This window comes from Somniosus microcephalus, chromosome 11, assembly GCF_052327205.1.
Source record: "Somniosus microcephalus isolate GS21.2 chromosome 11, FLI_Smic_1.0, whole genome shotgun sequence".
Lineage (NCBI taxonomy): Eukaryota > Metazoa > Chordata > Chondrichthyes > Squaliformes > Somniosidae > Somniosus > Somniosus microcephalus.
Genome location: NC_140997.1, coordinates 207379553 through 207399742, shown reverse-complemented (window position 1 = coordinate 207399742; position 20190 = coordinate 207379553).

Below are 20190 nucleotides of genomic sequence, written 5' to 3'. Positions count from 1 at the left end.
AGAGAGCATCGAGGCGCAACTTCTCCAAGCACTGGAAGCCAAAGTACAAGAGGAAGAGAAGATGAAAGCATTGGAGAAAATGATGGATGAAATGGAGGAGTACGCTGAATTACGTCCAGGGGAACAGGAGAATGGGGAAACAGCTACTTCAGTAGAAGGATTAAATAGCCTGATAACGAAATCCCTGAAGGAAGGGAAAGGATTGAATGCACAAATGAGGCCAGGAGGGAAGGAAGGGCAGACATCCGAGGAAGAGCAGGATGAATATGATTGCTTGAAGAAGGGTTTTGACCTGTTGAGTGACACCGAATGTTATGAGGATGTGGTCTGCCCAAATTGTGATGGGAACTCCCAAAGTGCTGAAATCCTGAGGAAGCACTTAAGGTCTAAGGAACATAGAGAGTTGGTGGCGCTACAGATGGCAGCCGGGAAAAGAGCTCGGAGAGTTTCAAAAAGGCAGAAAAGAAAAAGAAGAAGCAGAAAATAATAACTGTTTAAAATATTATTACTTCTACTACCTCAGTCCGAACACTACAAAAGGTGCTAAATTTGTAAAAAAAATCCAGGGACATTATCAAGACAGCCAGTGGGTTGTATAAGTCCGCACTGCTGGTTCAACAGGACGAAAGTACAAGCTGTTAAAAAAAAAAAAAAAGGCTATGGAGGATGCTGTCTGGAACGAATTAATACCAGAGACTGAATTTATGAACTATTCCCACAGAGACTGAACCTGTAAACTGATTCCACTGAGAGTATGTTTGTAAACTGTTATATGACGTTGACTCCATTGAGAGTATATCTGTAAATTGTTATATGACGTTGACTCCATCGAGAGTATATCTGCAAACTGTTTATATAAAGTTGAAGATTGTATGTTTAACGGGATTCTGTAAGTAATAAGCTAGGAAGGGAGGAGTGTTGTGTATGTAACCGTTTACCTTTAAGGGAACTATAGAATGTAACCGTTCGCCTTTAAGAGCACTACTTTAGGGTGGCACTATCTATTGGCTCATGTATACTGTAATACCGATAGTGACCACACCAGTATATAAGGGTTGTGATACGTTAACTAGGGCAGAATCGCCCGAGCCTCTGAATAGTAAAGACGTGTTTTATTTTGTTAACAGTGGAGTCTGTGATTATTTATAATACAACCCACAGACTTAACAGTGAGGGTGTCCTTGAATTTGGCCAAAGAAACGTCTCAGCACCTCCCTCTACTGCTGGCCCCTTGATGGAGAACAACTTCTCTTTCGCGGTCGGCCCCTTCCCTCCCTGCTGCTCCTACGTAATTGAACCCCAGTGGCGGGGTGAAGGCTGGGGGACGCCTGCTGACTGTGTGGAAGCGCAGAAGCCCCTGAGGGATGGCCGGGCCGACCTCTGGGCTTGGAGGGTGCGGACACAGGATGCTTGATCTGAGCATGGCTGGAAGCAGTGTGCCCTGCAGGTGGTGGCAGCTGCACTGCAGACGTACCAGCGCTGGCATGTGCAATGGTCACCTGCTGAGAGAGGACACCTGCACCATGGTCGGACGACACACTGGCTCTCTGAGGGGACCGGCTCGGCTCATCCGCCACAATCACATGCTCCACTGATTCCTGGCCTTGTATGGGACTGGAAGGGCCCGGGGTGATCCTAGCTGATGCAGATAGGGTGGCTGCAGTGAGAGTTCGCGTTGCCTCAATCTGGGTGTGGACGAGGCCGGCAAGTGACTGCGTGGCAGCAGTGAGGACCTGTGAGCCAGGTGCCAGTGCTTCGGAGAAGCCCTGGACAGCTCTTTCCATTGCTTCGGACAAGGCCGGTGCCGACCGCTCCACTGCCTCGGACAGGCCCTGGGACAGACCTTTCCAGGGATTGTCCGAAGCCCTGGACAGACCTTTCCAGGGATTGTCCGAAGCCCTGAACAGTCCTTTCCATAGCAGCCTCGAAGCCCTGGACAGTCCTCTCCATTGTTGGCCCAAAGCCCTCAACAGTCCTCTCCATTGTTGCCCCGAAGCCCTGGAGAGTCCTGTCCATTGTTGCCCCAAAGCCCTGGAGAATCCTGTCCATTGTTGCCCTGAAGCCCTGGAGAGTCCTCTCCATTGTTGCCCCGAAGTCCAACACACTCTTTGCCAGTGTATCTATTGACTGAGGCATCCTCCCCACTGCAGCCATCAGCTCAGTGTGCCTGAGCCGGGCCTGGGTGCTCATTTCAGCCAGGCGACGCACCTCCTCTGCACTCTGTGCAGCAGTAATCACTAACTGCCTTGCCCTCCAGGGAGACGGTGGCCGAACTTGCCTACCCACCTTGCGTTGCTGCATGCCGCTTGTTCCGGCAACTGGCTGATCCTCAGAGCCCCCCCCGCCTCCCCTCCAGGGAACTACTATCCCCAGTCTGTAGATGTGTATGCTCCCCTGAGATTGGAACGGATGGTCCGGCTTCCTCCTGATCCTCGCCTCCGGCGGCACTGGCACTGGCAGCTTCAGGGCGTTGAGCCCGAGTTGGTGATGCATCATCTGAAAGCAGGGAGGTGGAAGAGTGGCTTTAGCAAAAGGACAGGTTGGCGGAAAGGCATGCCAGATTGCGGCAAGGCTCTGACATGGCTGTACACTGAGGAAGCATGCTGGCGGGGGGACCAAGTGGAAGGAGACAGCTGAAAAAGGTGAGAGCCTTACCCTCGCTGTCGAGAATGAGGTCGGCAGCTGCAGTGGTAACAGGACCAGGCAGACGTCCTCCAAGAATCTGGTGCACTCTCTCCTCGAGATCCGTGAGAGTGACCACTTGTGGAGATCCGCCACCGGTTCGACGCTGGTCCTTTCGGATCGTCGCCAGCTTGGACTGCAGGGGAAAGAAGGGGAAGTTCTGTAACATGATGCCTTGAGAGATCATCTCATGCCCCCCATGGTGCAAGAGCCCTTACATGATGCCTTGAGAGATCATCTCATGCCCCCCATGGTGCAAGAGCCCTTACATGATGTTGTGTATGTACCTTTAAGAGAATAACTGGTCTCAGACTGCAGTACCGGCAGTGACCACCCCTGTATTAAAGGCGCTAGTGAGCCTCTGTTGTTTCAGTTTCACTATTGACTTCCACCAGTAAAGACTTGTTTTGTTCAACTCCTGCTGTCCGTGTCTCAATCATTCACGGACATAATACTGGCGACGAGCAGATACGAACCTACCTACATTCTGCACCACCTCCTGGGATCCATTCCTACAGCGAAGTGAGCAGAGGTCGAGGCCAGAAAGAAAAGAAAGTAAGAGGCAGTAGAAACGGGCGTCGACCGTGGGCATCCGCCCCTGTGTTAGCGGAGTTGAAGATTGCTGGAGAAGCTGCCGGAAGCGGGGCCTGGTTCCTGTCGACGGTGCTTCAGCTAATCGGGCTGGTGGCAGGTAGTGCACTGATCCTTCCTGGGCTGCGGCGGTCGCGAACTCGAGTGAGTGGTTTGCAACGGGGCCGAGCAGCGTTGTCAGGAAGAAGAGAGAGAGAGGGTGGAGCACACAGGGCGCGGCCGGTGCTATGAAGCCGGGCTGCGTATAGACCCGAGAAGAGGGAGGCAAGAGTCGCACAGGGTTGTTCCACGATGGAAAAATAATAAAAAAAGAAATATTAAATGCGCAAGAAACCGCGAGGAGCTGCAGGTTGCAACAGGAACCGCGGAAAGCAGCGCTAGCAACAGCGGGGAAGAAGACAAAGCGCGGGAGGCACCATCTTAATCAGCGGGGAAGAAGACAAAGCGCGGGAGGCGCCATTTTAGATTTGCAAGATGCCAAAGACTGGCTGTATCACTGCTTTTGATAATACAATAGAGGACTGGACCATGTATGTGGAAAGAGTCGAGGTATATTTCGAGGCAAACGAAATAGCTGAGGAGAAAAAGGCATCGATATTGCTAAACTTAATGGGCGCTAGAACGTACGGCCTATTGCGGGACCTGATTACTCCAGCCAAACCGAAGGCGAAGAGTTTTAACGAAATTGTTGCTGTCCTACAGGAACACCTAAACCCTGCACCGCTGTTGATAGCAGAAAGATTTAATTTCCACAGGAGAACTCAGCATAAAGATGAGAGCAATGCTGAGTACCTTACGGAACTACGCAAGCTATCAACCGGGGGAGCTGCAGAAATTCAACAAAAGCCGCAGGAATACGGCACCCACGAAATGACATGGGGATTTGCAAAATGTTATCGCTGCGGCAGAACTAACCATGACCAGAAGGACTGCTGGTCCAAAGACAAAATATGCAGGCAATGCGGAAAAATGGGACACATTGCACAAGTTTGCAGGTCTGGGAAGAAGACCAGCGACAACAAAAAGGCTACGAAGGGACCGTACAAGAAAGTGCAAAAGATGACGGACAGTAGTTCCGAAGACCAGATGAGCGATAGTGAATCCGGGAACAGGAGGCTAAGCTGTCTCAAACTTCACAATGTAATCGCAAAAGAGGATCACCGAACCATTTGGGTCACCCTCACGATAGCAGGGTCCCAAGTTAAAATGGAATTGGATACAGGATCAGCGCTAACCGTCATGAATCGACGAGACTACGAGCGGCTATTCTCACACATAACCTTGAGAGAGACATCCATCGTCTTGACGACGTATACGGGGCAAAAAGTATACCCCAGAGGAAAAATAAGGGTGCCTGTCGAATACAACGGCAAGAAAATACGGAAATTGTATCTCTACATACTGCCAAATGGTGGACCACCGTTATTGGGACGTGAATGGATCAGGAAGATAAACTTAGATTGGCACTCCATTCATGCAATGACGGTGGACGGTAAAAAAGATGAAGACGTCACTCCTGGACGATTGTCAACAATCTTAGCTAACGCTAAAGAGGTATTTCAACAAGAACTGGGCACGCTTAAAGGCGTAACCGCCTCGATAAAAATAGAAGAGAATGCAGTTCCCAAGTTTTTCAAAGCAAGACCGGTACCATATGCAAAATAACAACAGAAAATGCTGGAAAAACTCAGCAAGTCAGGCAACATCCGTGGAGAGAAATTTGAGTTGACGTTTCGGGTTTGACCCTTTTTCCAGCATTTTCTGTTGTTATTTCGGATTTCCAACATCTGCAGTATTTTGCTATCGTACCATATGCAATTCACCCAGCCGTCGAGGCAGAGCTGGAGAATCTGGAGAAGGCAGGCGTGTTGCCTAAGGTCGACTGGAGCGAGTGGGCGACACCCATCGTTCCTGTCATGAAGAAAACGTTAAGCAATAAGTCCGGGGAGCCAAGGAAGATTCGCATCTGTGGGGATTTCAAGGTGACGGTGAACCCAGTCCTTCACACAGTACAATATCCTCTTCCAAGGATAGAAGACATCTTCGCCTCACTGTCTGGAGGGAAGCGTTTTACAAAAATTGACCTAGCACAAGCATATTTGCAGGTGGAGGTTGAAGAGTCCTCTAGGAAGTATCTCACGATAAACACTCACAAAGGTCTTTACCAGTATCATCGATTGGTATTCGGAGTAGCATCGGCTCCAGCGATATGGCAAAGAGTGATGGAACAAGTCCTGCAAGGGATTCCGGGGACTCAGTGTTACTTGGACGACATCCTTGTGACAGGTGAAGATGACAGTGAACACCTTAACAACCTAGAACAGGTGCTCACTAGACTACGGGAACATGGGCTGCGAGTCAACCGCCTCAAGTGCGAATTTTTTAAGAAACAGATATCGTATTGTGGCCACGTGATTGATGAAGAGGGGTTACATAAGTCCCCTGCCAAAATTGAAGCGGTTGTTAAGGCCCCAGCACCTGAAAATGTGTCGCAACTGAGGTCATTCCTCGGATTGGTGAATTACTACCATAAGTTTTTGCCGAATTTGTCGACAATTCTGCACCCACTGAACGCCCTGCTATGAACGGGGGTAGCATGGAAATGGAGCGATGATTGTAAGCGGGCCTTTCAGAAGAGTAAGGACTTAATCACTTCAAGGGAAGTATTGGCTCACTACAACCCAGCACTGCCGATCAGACTGGCGTGTGATGCGTCTCCCTACGGCATTGGGGCGGTACTGTCACATAAATTCCTTGATGGTTTAGAGAGGCCGATAGCTTTTGCGTCACGCTCGTTAACTTCTGCCGAGCGTAACTACGCCCAGATTGACAGAGAGGCCCTCAGCCTAGTCTGGGGGGTGAAGAAGTTCAATCACTACCTGCACGGTCAAAAATTTACTCTACTAACCGATCATCAACCTCTTGTCTCCATTTTCAACCCTCAGAAGGGCGTGCCGATAATGACAGCACAACGGCTGCAGAGGTGGTCCCTTTTCCTAGGGGCACACCAATATGACATCGAGTACAAAGGAACTAAGCAGCATGGGAATGCTGATGGATTGTCACACCTACCGTTGTCGACAGTGGAAGAAGAAGACCTTGCAGTGGATCCAATGGAGTTATTCCACTCGACCATAGTCGAATGTCTCCCTGTGACGAATGCAAACATAGAAAAGGAAACACGGAATGACCCGACACTATCACGGGTCTATGATTTAACGGTGAAGGGATGGCCAGCACATGGCGAACCACTGCTGCCAGCATTCTCGCCGAGAAGAGAACAGCTGTCAGTGTGCAGAGGAACCTTGATGTGTGGATCCAGAGTAGTAATTCCACCTAAGTTGACGGATAGAGTGCTCAATGAGCTTCATGAGGGTCATCTGGGTGGGGTAAAAATGAAGAACTTAGCCAGAGCGTTTGTGTGGTGGCCGGGAATCGATAGAGAAATCGAAGAGATGACCAAGAGTTGTGCAGGATGCCAGAAGGTCCAAAACGCCCCACCACAAGCTCCTCTGCATCCATGGGAGTGGCCCTCATCTCCATGGCAAAGGGTGCACATTGATTTTGCTGGTCCCTTCATGGACTTGATGTTTTTAATTGCGGTGGATGCACATTCAAAGTGGCCAGAGGTAATAAAAATGTCCTCAACCACCACGGAAAAAACGATCAGAGTCTTACGAACCATATTCGCCAGGAATGGGCTGCCTGAACAGATTTGATCTGACAATGGACCACAGTTTGTGTCTGAAGAGTTCCGGAGGTTCTTAAAGAACAATGGTGTTAAGCATTACACATCTGCCCCATATCATCCAGCCACTAATGGATTGGCCGAGAGGTTTGTCCAAACATTCAAGAAGGCTATCAAGGCAATGTGTAATGAAGATATACCCCTACAACACAAGGTGGACAACTTCTTGTTTGCCTACCGGAATGCGACACATGCGGTTACCAACCAAACTCCAGCCATGATGTTCTTCAATCGAAGACTACGATGCCGCTTGGATTTGGTTAAGCCAAACGTCCGAAGAGATGTGGAGAACAGGCAGTTTCAGAATATGAATGAAAGGCCGACCAGGAGTTTTAAGATAGGTCAACCAGTTTTGGCCCGGGACTACCGCACTGAGAAATGGCAGCCAGAAACGATTTGTACACGGCAAGGACCTCTCATGTATACCGTAGACGTTGGAGAGAGCATTGTAAGATGCCATGCTGACCAGATTCTAGAGTCACTGGAAAACGTCAACTCCACACCACGATCTGATACACCTGGCAATGAAATCGACGTACCAATTGCAGCTACCGCAGAACCGGTGATATTGGAAGCAGATGAACCAAACAACGACATTGATCCCGACTCAACATTGCCAGAAGAACCTGATACCCCAAAGAGGCGTTATCCAGACAGAATCAGGAAGCCTCTTCAAAGACTGAACTTATAATTGCTTAAACTTAACCAATGTATCTAGCAACCGTAATTGTGATTGTAATTAGTTATCATTTAGTTGTTAAATGAATGTTATGTATTGTTTATCTAAAAGGGGAGGAATTGTTGTGTATGTACCTTTAAGAGAATAACTGGTCTCAGACTGCAGTACCAGCAGTGACCACCCCTGTATAAAAGGCGCTAGTGAGCCTCTGTTGTTTCAGTTTCACTATTGACTTCCACCAGTAAGGACTTGCTTTGTTCAACTCCTGCTGTCCGTGTCTCAATCATTCACGGACATAATACATGAGGCCTTGAGAGATCATCGCATGCCCCCCATGGTGCAAGAGCCCTTACATGAGGCCTTGAGAGATCATCGCATGCCCCCCATGGTGCAAGAGCCCTTACATGAGGCCTTGAGAGATCATCGCATGCCCCCATGGTGCAAGAGCCCTTACATGAGGCCTTGAGAGATCATCGCACGCCCCCCAATGGAGCAAGGGCCCTTACATGTGGCCTTGAGTGAAATGTCCATGTGTGTGCCCAGAAAGGGCCATGGGTGCTTGCTGACAGATGCCCATTGGGGCATCACGGCAACAGGGTCCTCGAAGTCAGGTGCAGATGGAGGGAATCAGAAGTTTGCATAACCAACACTCACCCTAATGACCTGAGTGAGGTCGTTGAATTTCTTCCTACACTGAACAGGGGTCCTGGTCGCCATGCTGCTGGAGTTGACCCTCAGAGAAACCTCCCTCCAAGATCGCCGGTAAGCCTTTTGATTCGGCCTCTTGCCATTGTCAGGATACAAAACATCTCGACGGCGCTCAACTGCAGACACCAACTGGTCCAGAGCCTCAGTGCTGAAGCGCTCTGCTCTCTGTCGTACCTTCTCCATCCTGACCAAGTTTCTTGCGCCAGAGAAGGGCGAGCGCCGATTCTGAGGCCTACAGAGCGTTGAGTGTGGCAGCTCAGGCTGACTGACCCACCCCTTTAAGAGCCGGCTGGCGCCTGGAAGTCTCGTGGTTTCCGGTAATTGAGATCACCTGCGCTGCGCCCGTCCGCGCCGATATTGGGTAGCGCCTGAACTTTTGCGCCTTAGGAGCCCCATGCAATGTCTGATTTCACGCCTCAATCCCCTTTGGGGGCGATGCAACCCAATATCTCGCCGGGCAGCGATAAGTTTCGTCTGGCTATAAACTTTGCGCAGCACCAGTTCTAACGCCTCAAGCGGGGCTATACCCAATTTCTAGGCCATAGGCTCTGAAAATGGGGATGTTCGCTGATGACTGCACAGAGCTTAGTGCCATTCGCAACTCCTCAAATAATGAAGCAGTCCATGCCCATATGCAACAAGACCTGGATGACATTCAGGCTTGGGCTGATAAGTGGCAGGTAACATTCGCACCACACAAGTGCCAGGCAATGGCTATCTCGAAAAAGCGAGCGTCTAACCACCGCCCCTTGGCATTCAACGGCATTACCATCGCCGAATCCCCGACCATCAATATCCTGGGGGTCACCATTGACCAGAAACTTAACTGGACCAGCCACATAAATACTGTGGCAACAAGAGTGGGTCAGAGGCTGGGTATTCTGCGGCGAGTGTCTCACCTCCTGACTCCCCAAAGCCTTTCCACCATCTACAAGGCACAAGTCAGGAGTGTGATGGAATACTCTCCACTTGCCTGGATGAGTGCAGCTCCAACAACACTCAAGAAGCTCAACACCATCCAGGACAAAGCAGCCCGCTTGATTGGCACCTCATCCACCACCTTAAACATTCACTCCCTCCACCACCAGCATACCGTGGCTGCAGTGTGTACCTTCTACAAGATGCACTGCAGCAACTTGCGAAGGCTTCTTCGGCAGCACCTCCCATAGCCCATGACCTCTACCACCTAGAAGGACAAGAGCAGCAGGAGCATGGGAACACCACCACCTCCAAATTCCCCTCCAAGTCTCATACCATCCTGACCTGGAAATATATTGCCGATCCTTCATCGTTGCTGGGTCAAAATCCTGGAACTCCCTACCTAACAGCCCTGTGGGAGTACCTTCACCACACGGACTGCAGTGGTTCAAGAAGGTAGCTCACTACCACCTTCTCAAGGGCAATTAGGGATGGTCAATAAATGCTGGCATTGCCAGCGACGCCCACATTCCAGGAATGAATTTTTAAAAATCCAGGGAACGTATTCCTGGCATTTGGTGCCCGCTGCCCTCCAGCGCTGATCCCAACTAGAGTTTGCAGGCTCTGCAGAAGGGTGCTTCACTTGCACAAGGCCGGTGGGCACACGTGCAGTGCCCACCTGCCCCATGTAGACAGAACGACCAGCTGCATTTCGATAGGGGTTGTTCAGCTCCCGTTCCCCCAGAGCCTCATGCAGTCTTCAGATCCCTATGTAAGGGGGGCTGATTTGAGTTTTAAAGAAAAATTCTGGGCATTCTTCGGGGGGGGGGGGGGGGTCCAGGCTGCTTCCGTGGGGCCCACTTCCACCCATCTGGAGGCAGTTATGCTGCATCTCACTTGGCACACTGGGCCTCAGTCCTGCCTCTGGTATTTTTAATTCCCAAGAATTCATTGGAAGCTCAGCTGTTTTAAACAGTGGGACGAATCAAAAGCTGGAGCTATTTGGGCCAGCTGAGGAAGGGAAATGGGCCGTAGGTTGCACACCCTTAATTCATCATGTAGAAATGGCTTACTAAGTATTGATTTGTTTTGTAGAGCATGATGAAGAATCCAAGATTAATGGTGAGTGTGATTATATGGCTCTGATTGTACTGTAACTACAAAGCAGCATGACTGAAAAATCAGACTGTGTTTAATAATGTATTTAAATCTAGCATAAAAAACTGTCTTTAATTACTTTGTTTCCCATTATAGTTTGTCCTCTGAATATCATTGCTACTATAAATGACTTTGTTCACAGTTAATGGTGTGGTTACAACATTATTTCTGTCTATTTAACAGACTGTGCAACTTGCTTAAGTTTTATGAGCCCAATGTTCCTAAGTCCCAGCGGAACTCCCATCTACCTACAGTTGATGAGTTAGACCTCGTCCCTCAAATCTCAGGGATGCGATTAACTACCTGTCCCTGTACAGATACACCAGGGCTCTCCTGCCATGATTACCAGCCATACAATTGGAGTGGCACCTTGCCATTCTGAAAGGGGAGTCAGAGGCTCTTAACAGGCCCTCTGATGAGTATGAATTTCTTCATCTTCACCCTAAAGGGACATCCGGGCCTGGCTTGGTGCCGATTACTTTTCTGTGAAGTATTTTGGGGCCTTTGGAAGGCCCAGTACAGAACTCATACCAGCTCTTAACTAGGTATGTTTTTGTTGGGCCTGAAAAGGGTGTAATGGGTGTAATTTTTAGGGTAGCCTAGACATACCCCAATTGTTCCAGCAGACTTGGGGAGGGCGAGTAGGCTGATGACTTGCCTCAAAACTTGTTGGACACAGCAAAGGCTAGCAGAACTTGAGCCCCAGGATGCACAGAACAGAAATCCAGCCGATTGGGGTTCTGCTCAAAATCCCTGTCCTATATATATATGCTCATCAATAACACTTCTCTCCACTGCTCTACTCTTCCCCTTTGCCTGTCCTCTTCTAAAGGGCATTAGTGAGCAGGTTATTGGTGAGTAAGTGCTGCTTGATAGCACTGTCGACGACACCTTCCATCACTTTGCTGATGATTGAGAGTAGACTGATGGGGCGGTAATTGGCCGGATTGGATTTGTCCTGCTTTTTGTGGACAGGACAGACCTGGGCAGTTTTCCACATTATATAACAAACAAGTTCATAGAGAGGAAGGTTTCATATTATCTCTGGTTATGTATTAATTCCATAAATACTACAATGCATATTTATTGACAAATGTCCTTACTATGAACAAATTCAACTTCCACAAATAAATAACCTGTCTTGTGGCTTTTCCAAAAACAAATACTACATTTTAGTGTGGAGGCACTTCTGCCTCAAGTCCTGTTCGGCAAAGGTTTGTTTTAGCTGCTGGATAATTGTGCACTTGTTTCTGAACACTGATGTTCTGTATTGACTGTTGACCTGACTGATTTCTACAGAACCTTTTAGTCAATCATATACACATACATACAACCCCACACCCATTAGGACATTTTTCAATTGCTGTAGAGTGCATAATAGAACCAACCATTTATTCTATTCCCATAATAAAATATCACATCTCATAACCAGGCGCTCTAAGTGTATTGGATGCAATAGTAAATTAAATCTTATATCATAGACTCATGTATAGAGTGTCCTGGATTTACGATTTACTATTGTGAAGTTGTCAGTGCTTAATAGGTAAAAGGTAGTGTACATAATGAATGACTTTATATTTTCACCCCCCTCCCTCAACCACAGATGGTGAACCAGCCCTCGAACACTGAGGTAGATTTATAGTTAACCTTGAGGGCTTTAGGCTTCTGACATTTCCCATCTCTCGCAGATGACTCAGGTCAAGGTTGTAAATTCACACTGCAAGGAAAGCTCAAGATCAAATTCAAATATGCGACCACAGTTAAGAATCCAAACTTGAGCTATCCACTAAGCGATCAACGCATCAGGTCAAAGCTCTGCAGTCCTGCCACATCCAGTCGCGAATGGGGGAGGAGGAGGCTCCAGGAACATTCCCATCCTTAATAATGGCGGAGCCCAACATGTGAATGCGAAAGACAAGACTGAAGCGTTTGCAACCATCTTCAGCCAGAAGTGCCGAGTGGAAGATCCTTCTCGGACTCCTCCTCCAGTTCCAGTACAGCAGCAACACCGGCATCTACCCGACAATGAGAAAAAATTGCCCAGGTACATTCTGTCCACAAAAGCAGGGCAAATCCAACTCGGACAATTACCATCCTATCAGCTGACTCGCAATCATGAGCAAAGTGATGGAAGAAGTCATCAACAGTGCTATCAAGAGACACTTACTCATCAATAATTTGCTCGTCAATGTTCAGTTTGGGTTCAACCAGGATCACTCAGCACTAGACCTCATTACAGCCTTGGTCCAAACATGGATGCAATAGCTGAATTCTAGAGGTGAGGTGAGGTGAAAGTGACTGCCATTGACATCAAGACAGCATTTTGACCAAGTGTGGCACTACAGAGCCCTAGTAAAACGAAGGTGAATGGGGATCAGGGGGAAAATTCTCAAATGGTTGGAGTCATACCTGGTACAAAGGAAGATGGTTATGGTTGTTGGAGGCCAATCATCACAGACCCAGGACATCACTGCAGGAGTTCCCCAGGGCAGTGTCCTAGGCCCAATCATCTTCAGCTGCTTCATCAATTACCTTCCCTCCATTATTAGGTTGGAAGTGAGGCTGTTTGCTGATGATTGCACATTGCTCAGTGCCATTCACAACTCCTCAGATAACGAAGCAGTCCATGCCCACATGCAGCAAGACCAGGACAACATTCAGGCTTGGGCTGATAAGTGGCAGGTACATTCGTGTCACAGAAGTGCCAGGCAATGACTATCTCCAACATGCGAGCGTCTAACCACCACCTCTTGACATTCAACGGCATTACCATTGCCAAATCCCCCACCATCAATATCCTGGGGGTCACCATTGACCAGGAACTTAACTGGACCATCCACATAAATACTGTGACAACAAGAGCAGGTCAGAGGCTAGATATTCTGCGGCGAGTGTCTCACCTCCTGACTCCCCAAAGCCTTTCCACCATCTACAAGGCACAAGTCAGGAGTGTGATGGAATACTCTCCACTTGCCTGGATGAGTGCAGCTCCAACAACACTCAAGAAGCTAGAGACCATCCAGGACAAAGCAGCCCGTTTGATTGGCACCCCATCCACCACCTTAAACATTCACTCCGTCCACCACCGGCGTACCGTGTCTGCAGTGTGTACCATCTACAAGATGCACTGCAGCAACTCGCCAATGCTTCTTCGGCAGCACCTCCCAAACCCGCAACCTCTACCACCTAGAAGGACAAGGGCAGCAGGCGCATGGGAACACCACCACCTCCAAGTTCCCCTCCAAGTCACACACCATCCTGACCTGGAAATATATCACCGTTCCTTCATCGTCACTGGGTCAAAATCCTGGAACTCCCTCCCTAACAGCACTGTGGGAGTACCCTCACCACACGGACTGCAGCAGTTCAAGAAGGTGGCTCACCTCCACCTTCTCGAGGGCAACGCCCACATCACATGAATGAATAATAAAAAAATATATAATGTGTTTGCAGAATCTACAAGGAATTAGGTCACTGTTATTCAACATTCTGTACAGAAAATAATCTTTTCATAGGAGCAACTTGTAGTCTAGTTTTCTAAAAAAAAACTTGCATACAGAGCAGAGTTACAAAGATTACTTTTTATTTACAAATAACCAGTAAAAACAATGATTTAAAAAAACCACTTAACTGTGCCATCCTACCTAAGATACTCAAAACGAATCCAAAGCCTGTTGTTGTATGTGTGCTGAGTGAACAGATGGAATGGTTTTTTTAAATTGAGTTGCTAACAGCTCCGTTCGTATTTGGATTTCCTTATAACGAATACCCAACATTAATAATGTTCTTGCAGCCAGTCATGGTATAATGGGGTGCTGCCAATGCCATTTTTTCATAATAGCATGGCCCAACAAGCCTTCTTAACAATTTCTTAAACAAGACTTGATAACATGCCCAGGTTACTATATTCTTAACTCTACTGCTGACCCCCTACCAGGCCAATTTGAATACAGACACATTCCTTTTACAGGATGCAGCTTCACTTCCCACACAAGTAGTAATGTATTTTTTGCGACCACATTGTCTTCTCTGTAAACTAGTTACTTGTTTGTAAATAGGAGTGGACTACCATATTTCATCAAATAGAGCCTCAGGTAGATTTATCTCGCTATGTAGATGTGTGAAATGATCTAAAATGACTTGTGAGTTTATACTTAAAGCTAAGCAATTGGTATTTCATTAACACACGTTTATGGACTGGGTGGTGAACATAAAGTTCAGAAAAGCTAAAAGACTAATTTACATGAAGAAATGTCTTCATTGCTGCATGAAACAGTGAGTGGGTAATTCTAAACATAGTTCATTGCAAGTCAATCACAAGCAAGCTAAAGGACGGCAACTATTCAGGGATCTCTACATTTTTAATTTTAACATGATCTTTCAAAAGAGAGCCACTAGATATCTAAAGATTTACTTACAACATTATGAATCCTACATTCCTTCAATTACCAGTTTGGAAATAGAACTAGTTAGGAAAATGTTAAATGTTACATTTTCGCTTATCATTTACAGTTACAAGGCAAATCAAGCAAATATTTGATTTTAATTAGGAATTACACAAACTATAATGCAGGTAAACATTGCATCTGGTTAAGTGAAGATTCCTTTAAAATAGACATTTCAGTGCTTCTATGCTTTTAAGGACCCTGGCTGGGGAAAAGAAGGATACCAGGTAAAGTAAGAAAAAGTGACTAGATCTGTCAGTGTTGTATACTTTCTTAAAACACTTTAAAACCCCTTCAGTTCTTAGTGGGGCCACCAGAGGGAGAACTTTCATGTACTGGAACACTCCACTGTGGAGAAGAGAGCTGGCAGAAGCCGATTTACCTATCTCCGAACAACCAAACACTGAGTACCATTGAAGGTGACCTTGAGAATCCCATTACTCCTGTGTAGCAGTAACTAATGGTTATGGCTGGATGGGGGGAGGAGGAGAAGAGCAGAAGAGGATATAAATCATTTTTAAAAAGACATGCTCAAAGGTAATGGCGCTGTTATTAGTTTACACATTTAAATAGAGTTACATAGAATTTTACATCACAGAAACAAACCATTCGGCCCACAGATCTGTGCCGGTGTTTATGCTTCATCTCCCCATAGCACATATCCTTCTATCTTTTTCTCTCTCGTGTACTTATCTAGCTTCCCCATAAATGCATCTATGTTAGGCGCCTCAACCACTCCCTGTGGTAGCGAGTTCCACATTCTCACCACTCTCTGAGTAAAGAAGTTTCTCCTGAATTCCTTATTGGATTTATTAATGACTATCTTATATTTATGGACCCTAGTTTTGGACTTCCCCCACAAGTGGAAACTTCTCCTCTATGACTACCCTATCAAACCCCGTCATAATTTTAAAGGCCTCTGTCAGGTCACCTCTCAGTCTTCTCTTTTCTAGAGAAAAGAGCCCCAGCCTTTTCAGTCTTACAGTCATTTTAAACATCATAGCCTGGAAATTATATAATGTGGTATTATCATGTGAAGCTTTAAAAGTTTTGTATCAAATAAGTAAAATTGTCCCTTAAAATAGCAGATAAAGGAATTTGATATGAATACATTAAGTGTTTCTTTGATAATATCCAGGCTAATAGTTTTATTAGATTGTTCTGAAGATAAAAAAGAAAGGAAAATCATTTTGGAAAATGTATTAATTCTGAATTAAAAACAGGTAAAAAAGAAAAAATTGTTAATCAAAAAAGTATTCCAGCCCTTCCCACGTACATGCTAGAGTTAACCAAATGCCTTTCTGTTCAAAGTTCTCATTACATTCATTATATACAACCAGCAATTTGAAATTTTAAGACACTGGCATTGATCAAGAATATGAAATCCATTCCCATGCAGGTAAACGTGATGCTGATTTGGGCTAATGCATCATTTTTATGTGTGGAGATGAGGGCTTTTCTTGTGATATATTTCCCTCCCCGTAAAAATAAATCAAAACTGATCTAAAGAATATACATCTTTACATTGTTTTAATAAAAAACATGTTGTGCTGGAGAGTCTTAGCATAACTTCTTGGCTCCCTCTCATGCTAATGAGCATTTTGACCAATGCAGGAAGGAGTTGAGAGAAGACATTTAAAATATGGTTAGGCTCTTTGGTATAATACTTAAATTCATACTGTTACTTCATAACCATATATCCACACTGGTACACATAGAAAATACCAAAAAAGATTTACATTTATGTTGTACCTTATCACAGAAATGTCACAAAGCAATTTGCATACAATGGATTATGATGACGTTGAGTGATTGTTTTGTAGGCGGATGTCTACACGGACTGTGTTAGCCTACTTGATGATGTAGCAGATATAGACTGGGAAATTCCACAAAGCTGTTCCCGGTCTGCCGGCATTACTTTGACCCATCTATACGCATGCATGGGATCTCTGCTGCACTTCTGGTGAAATAACGTCGGTGGAGCGGGAGCAGCTCTGAGGAATTTCCTGGCCACAAAGTTATATTCGCATTAGATAAAAGCTTACAGCAGTAATTATATTTTTATTAATGCCAGCTTATTTCATTGGGCACACCATTGGGCCAGGATTTTCTGATTACAAACCAATAAAGCAAGCAGTAATGGTGGCCATGAACTCCCACAGGCTCCAGTGCCAGTGAAATCTATATATTCTGGTTGTGTTCATTTCAGAGTGGGCGCACAGCTACCACTGTTCATTAACCAAGAAAGACAGAAGAATGGAAATTACAGTTATTGTAATTAAACAGGAACAACAGCATTAAACAATAATAGCAATTCAAGGTAAGTCTGAGCAGAGATTGAGGAGATCACAGATTCATTGATGCTGGTCAGGGAGAATAAATGGAAAGATCAGCTTGGAGATGTGCTGACGTTTGGGAGAAACTCTCCCTACTCTCCCAGATGTGGGTACTTCACCTTTGTTCGAAAACACAAGGGCCACCTAATCATCAGCTCACATGCATGGAATTGCTTCGCCCTACAGCATTCTGCGGCGACCTTGGGACAATATGATTTTTTGTCAGCTAATGCTTATAAGTGGATACTACCTCCAAGAACTTGCCGTATGACATGCTGGTGGTTGGCATATATTTAACCAGAAGAATGTAAACATAAAGACAATATTACATCCAAGTTTGAATGTGTGTGTGCAATGAGTGCATTGTCAATTGTTTTTCTTGCTTAACACCAGGGTTACATGCAATGACAATTTTGGAAGATTTAATCTCAAAAGAAAAGGCTTCAAAAATAATGGAGAAAAATTGGAGTAGGCCTGAAAATGGGCGCGGATATCGCGATGCGCGATCGGCCCGCGCCCGTTGAAAGAAGTGCAAGCAGTACATAAACTGCCTTCTAATTATAATGATAGCAGCGCACAGCCCAGCGCTGAGTGCGCTGCTGACTGGCTGTGCGCTCTGCAGGGTGCCGAAGTTCGCGATGTTCTCACGGGGCTAGCTTTATTTTAAGCTAACCTGCGCCTCTAAAAAGGCAGTCTGCACCTCTTAAAGGTGAGCTGCCTTCTGGTTCTGAAAACCATTAAAACTGCTTCAGCACAAACCATAATGGCTCAACAGGCCAGGGAAAGGACACCCAGGGTCTCAGATGCAGTACTCGAGGCCTTTGTGCAGGGGGTGAACACTCGAAGTGAGGTCCTCTACCCACAGGAGGCCAGGAGACCCTCCAGAAACACTGTAAGAATGATGTGGGACCAGATCGTTGATGCGGTCACTGCCAGCAGTGTCACCCCCAGGATGTGGAAAGAAGTTTAATGACCTCAGATGAGTGGTCAAGGTCAGTGAATACATCTTCAATCATTATATTTTTATTAATGCCAGCTTGGGTCATTGGGTGGAAGTTATGTTACAGTTATATAAAGCACTGGATTGGACCCCATTTAGAACACTGCGTTCAGCTTTGGGCACCACACCTCAGGAAGGATATATTGGCCTCGGAGGGGGTGCAGCGCAGATTCACCAGAATGATCCCGGGGCTAAAAGGGTTAAATTATAAGGACAGGTTGCATAGACTAGGTTTATATTCCCTTGAGTATAGAAAATTAAGGGGTGACCTAACTGAGATGTTTAAGACGATTAAAGGATATGAGAGGGTAGGTAGAGAGAAACTATTGGGGCAGAAATTCCTCCCCAAACGCATGAGTATGGAAGGGGTACTCACGCGTCTGGCCGGAGGAAATGCCGGTTTTCAGCATGCACAGCGCATGCGCTGAAAACCGGCATTTCCTCTCCTCTCACCCAAGGGGTGACGAGGCTAGCGCGTGCGCTGTAGGGGGCAGCGCGTGCGTCTTGGATTTCCTCTGTTTTGGGGGATTTGCGTATGTGTAAAGGCCTCCGGTCTTTACGCTTGTAAAAAGCACACGTAAATATTTATTTTTACATGTAAGTGGTGTTTTAGTGCAATTTAGAATTTTTTTTTCCACAGGTTTATTATTTTAAAGAATCTACAATAAGGTAAGTTTAGTTTTAGACCCTTTTTATTAAAAATTTTATTTTTTTCAAAAAAAAAAATTATTGTTTAAATTATTTTTTTAAACTTATTTATACTTAATTTAATGATTGGGATGTTTTTTAAAATTTTATTTAAAGTTTAAGTAGTGTTTTGGGGTGCAGTACTTCTCATGAGTTTGACAGTTCTTACTCTCAAACTTATGAATGAAGTTTCCCCTCCCCTGATTGGCTGAACAGTGCTCACCTGATCCCAGCCGGCACATCGCACTAACTACGCCGCTGGGTCAGGTTAGCACAGCGCGCCGACATCAGAACCTGGCCACTGAAAGGAAATCCACTGCGGGCCAGGTTTCAGATGTCGGCGCGCAGGGTGAGTGCACATCGGGGGCTTGCACGCGCGGCAAGCCCCCGACACCAAGTTCTGGGCCATTACCTCTGGCGGGGAAGTCCAGAACAAAGGGGCATGACCTTTTAAATTAGAGCTAGGCCATTCAAAGGTGATGTCAGGAAGCATTTCTTCACACAAAGCGTAGTGGAAATCTGGAACTCACTCCCCTCAAAAAGCTGTTGAAGCTAGGTCAATTGGAAATTTCAAAACTGAGATTTTGGATAGGTAAGAGTATTAAAGGTTATGGAAGCAAGACGGGTAGATGGAGTAAAGGTACAGATCAGCCATGATCAAATTGAATGGCGGATCAGGCTTGCAGGGCTGCATGGCCTACTCCATTTGGCCCATCAAAGCTTATTCTTCTAGTACCCGCACACAGAAAGACCTGGATGACATTCAGGCTTGGGCTGATAAGTGGCAAGTAACATTCACGCCACACAAGTGCCAGGCAATGACTATCTGCAACAATCGCGAGTCTAACCACCTCCCCTTGAGATTCAACAGCATTACCATCACCGAATCCCCCACCATCAACATCCTGGGGGGTCACCATTGACCAGAAACTTAACTGGACCAGCCCCAAAAATACTGTGGCTACAAGAGCAGGTCAGAGGCTGGGTATTCTGCAGTGAGTGTCTCACCTCCTGACTCCCCAAAGCCTTTCCACCATCTACAAGGCACAAGTCAGGAGTGTGATGGAACACTTTCCCCTTGCCTGGATGAGTGCAGCTCCAACAACACTCAAGAAGCTCAACACCATCCAAGACAAAGCAGCTCACTTGATTGTCACCCCATCTGTCACCTTAAACATTCACTCCCTCCACCACTGGTGTACCGTGGCTGCAGTGTGTACCATCTACAAGATGCATTG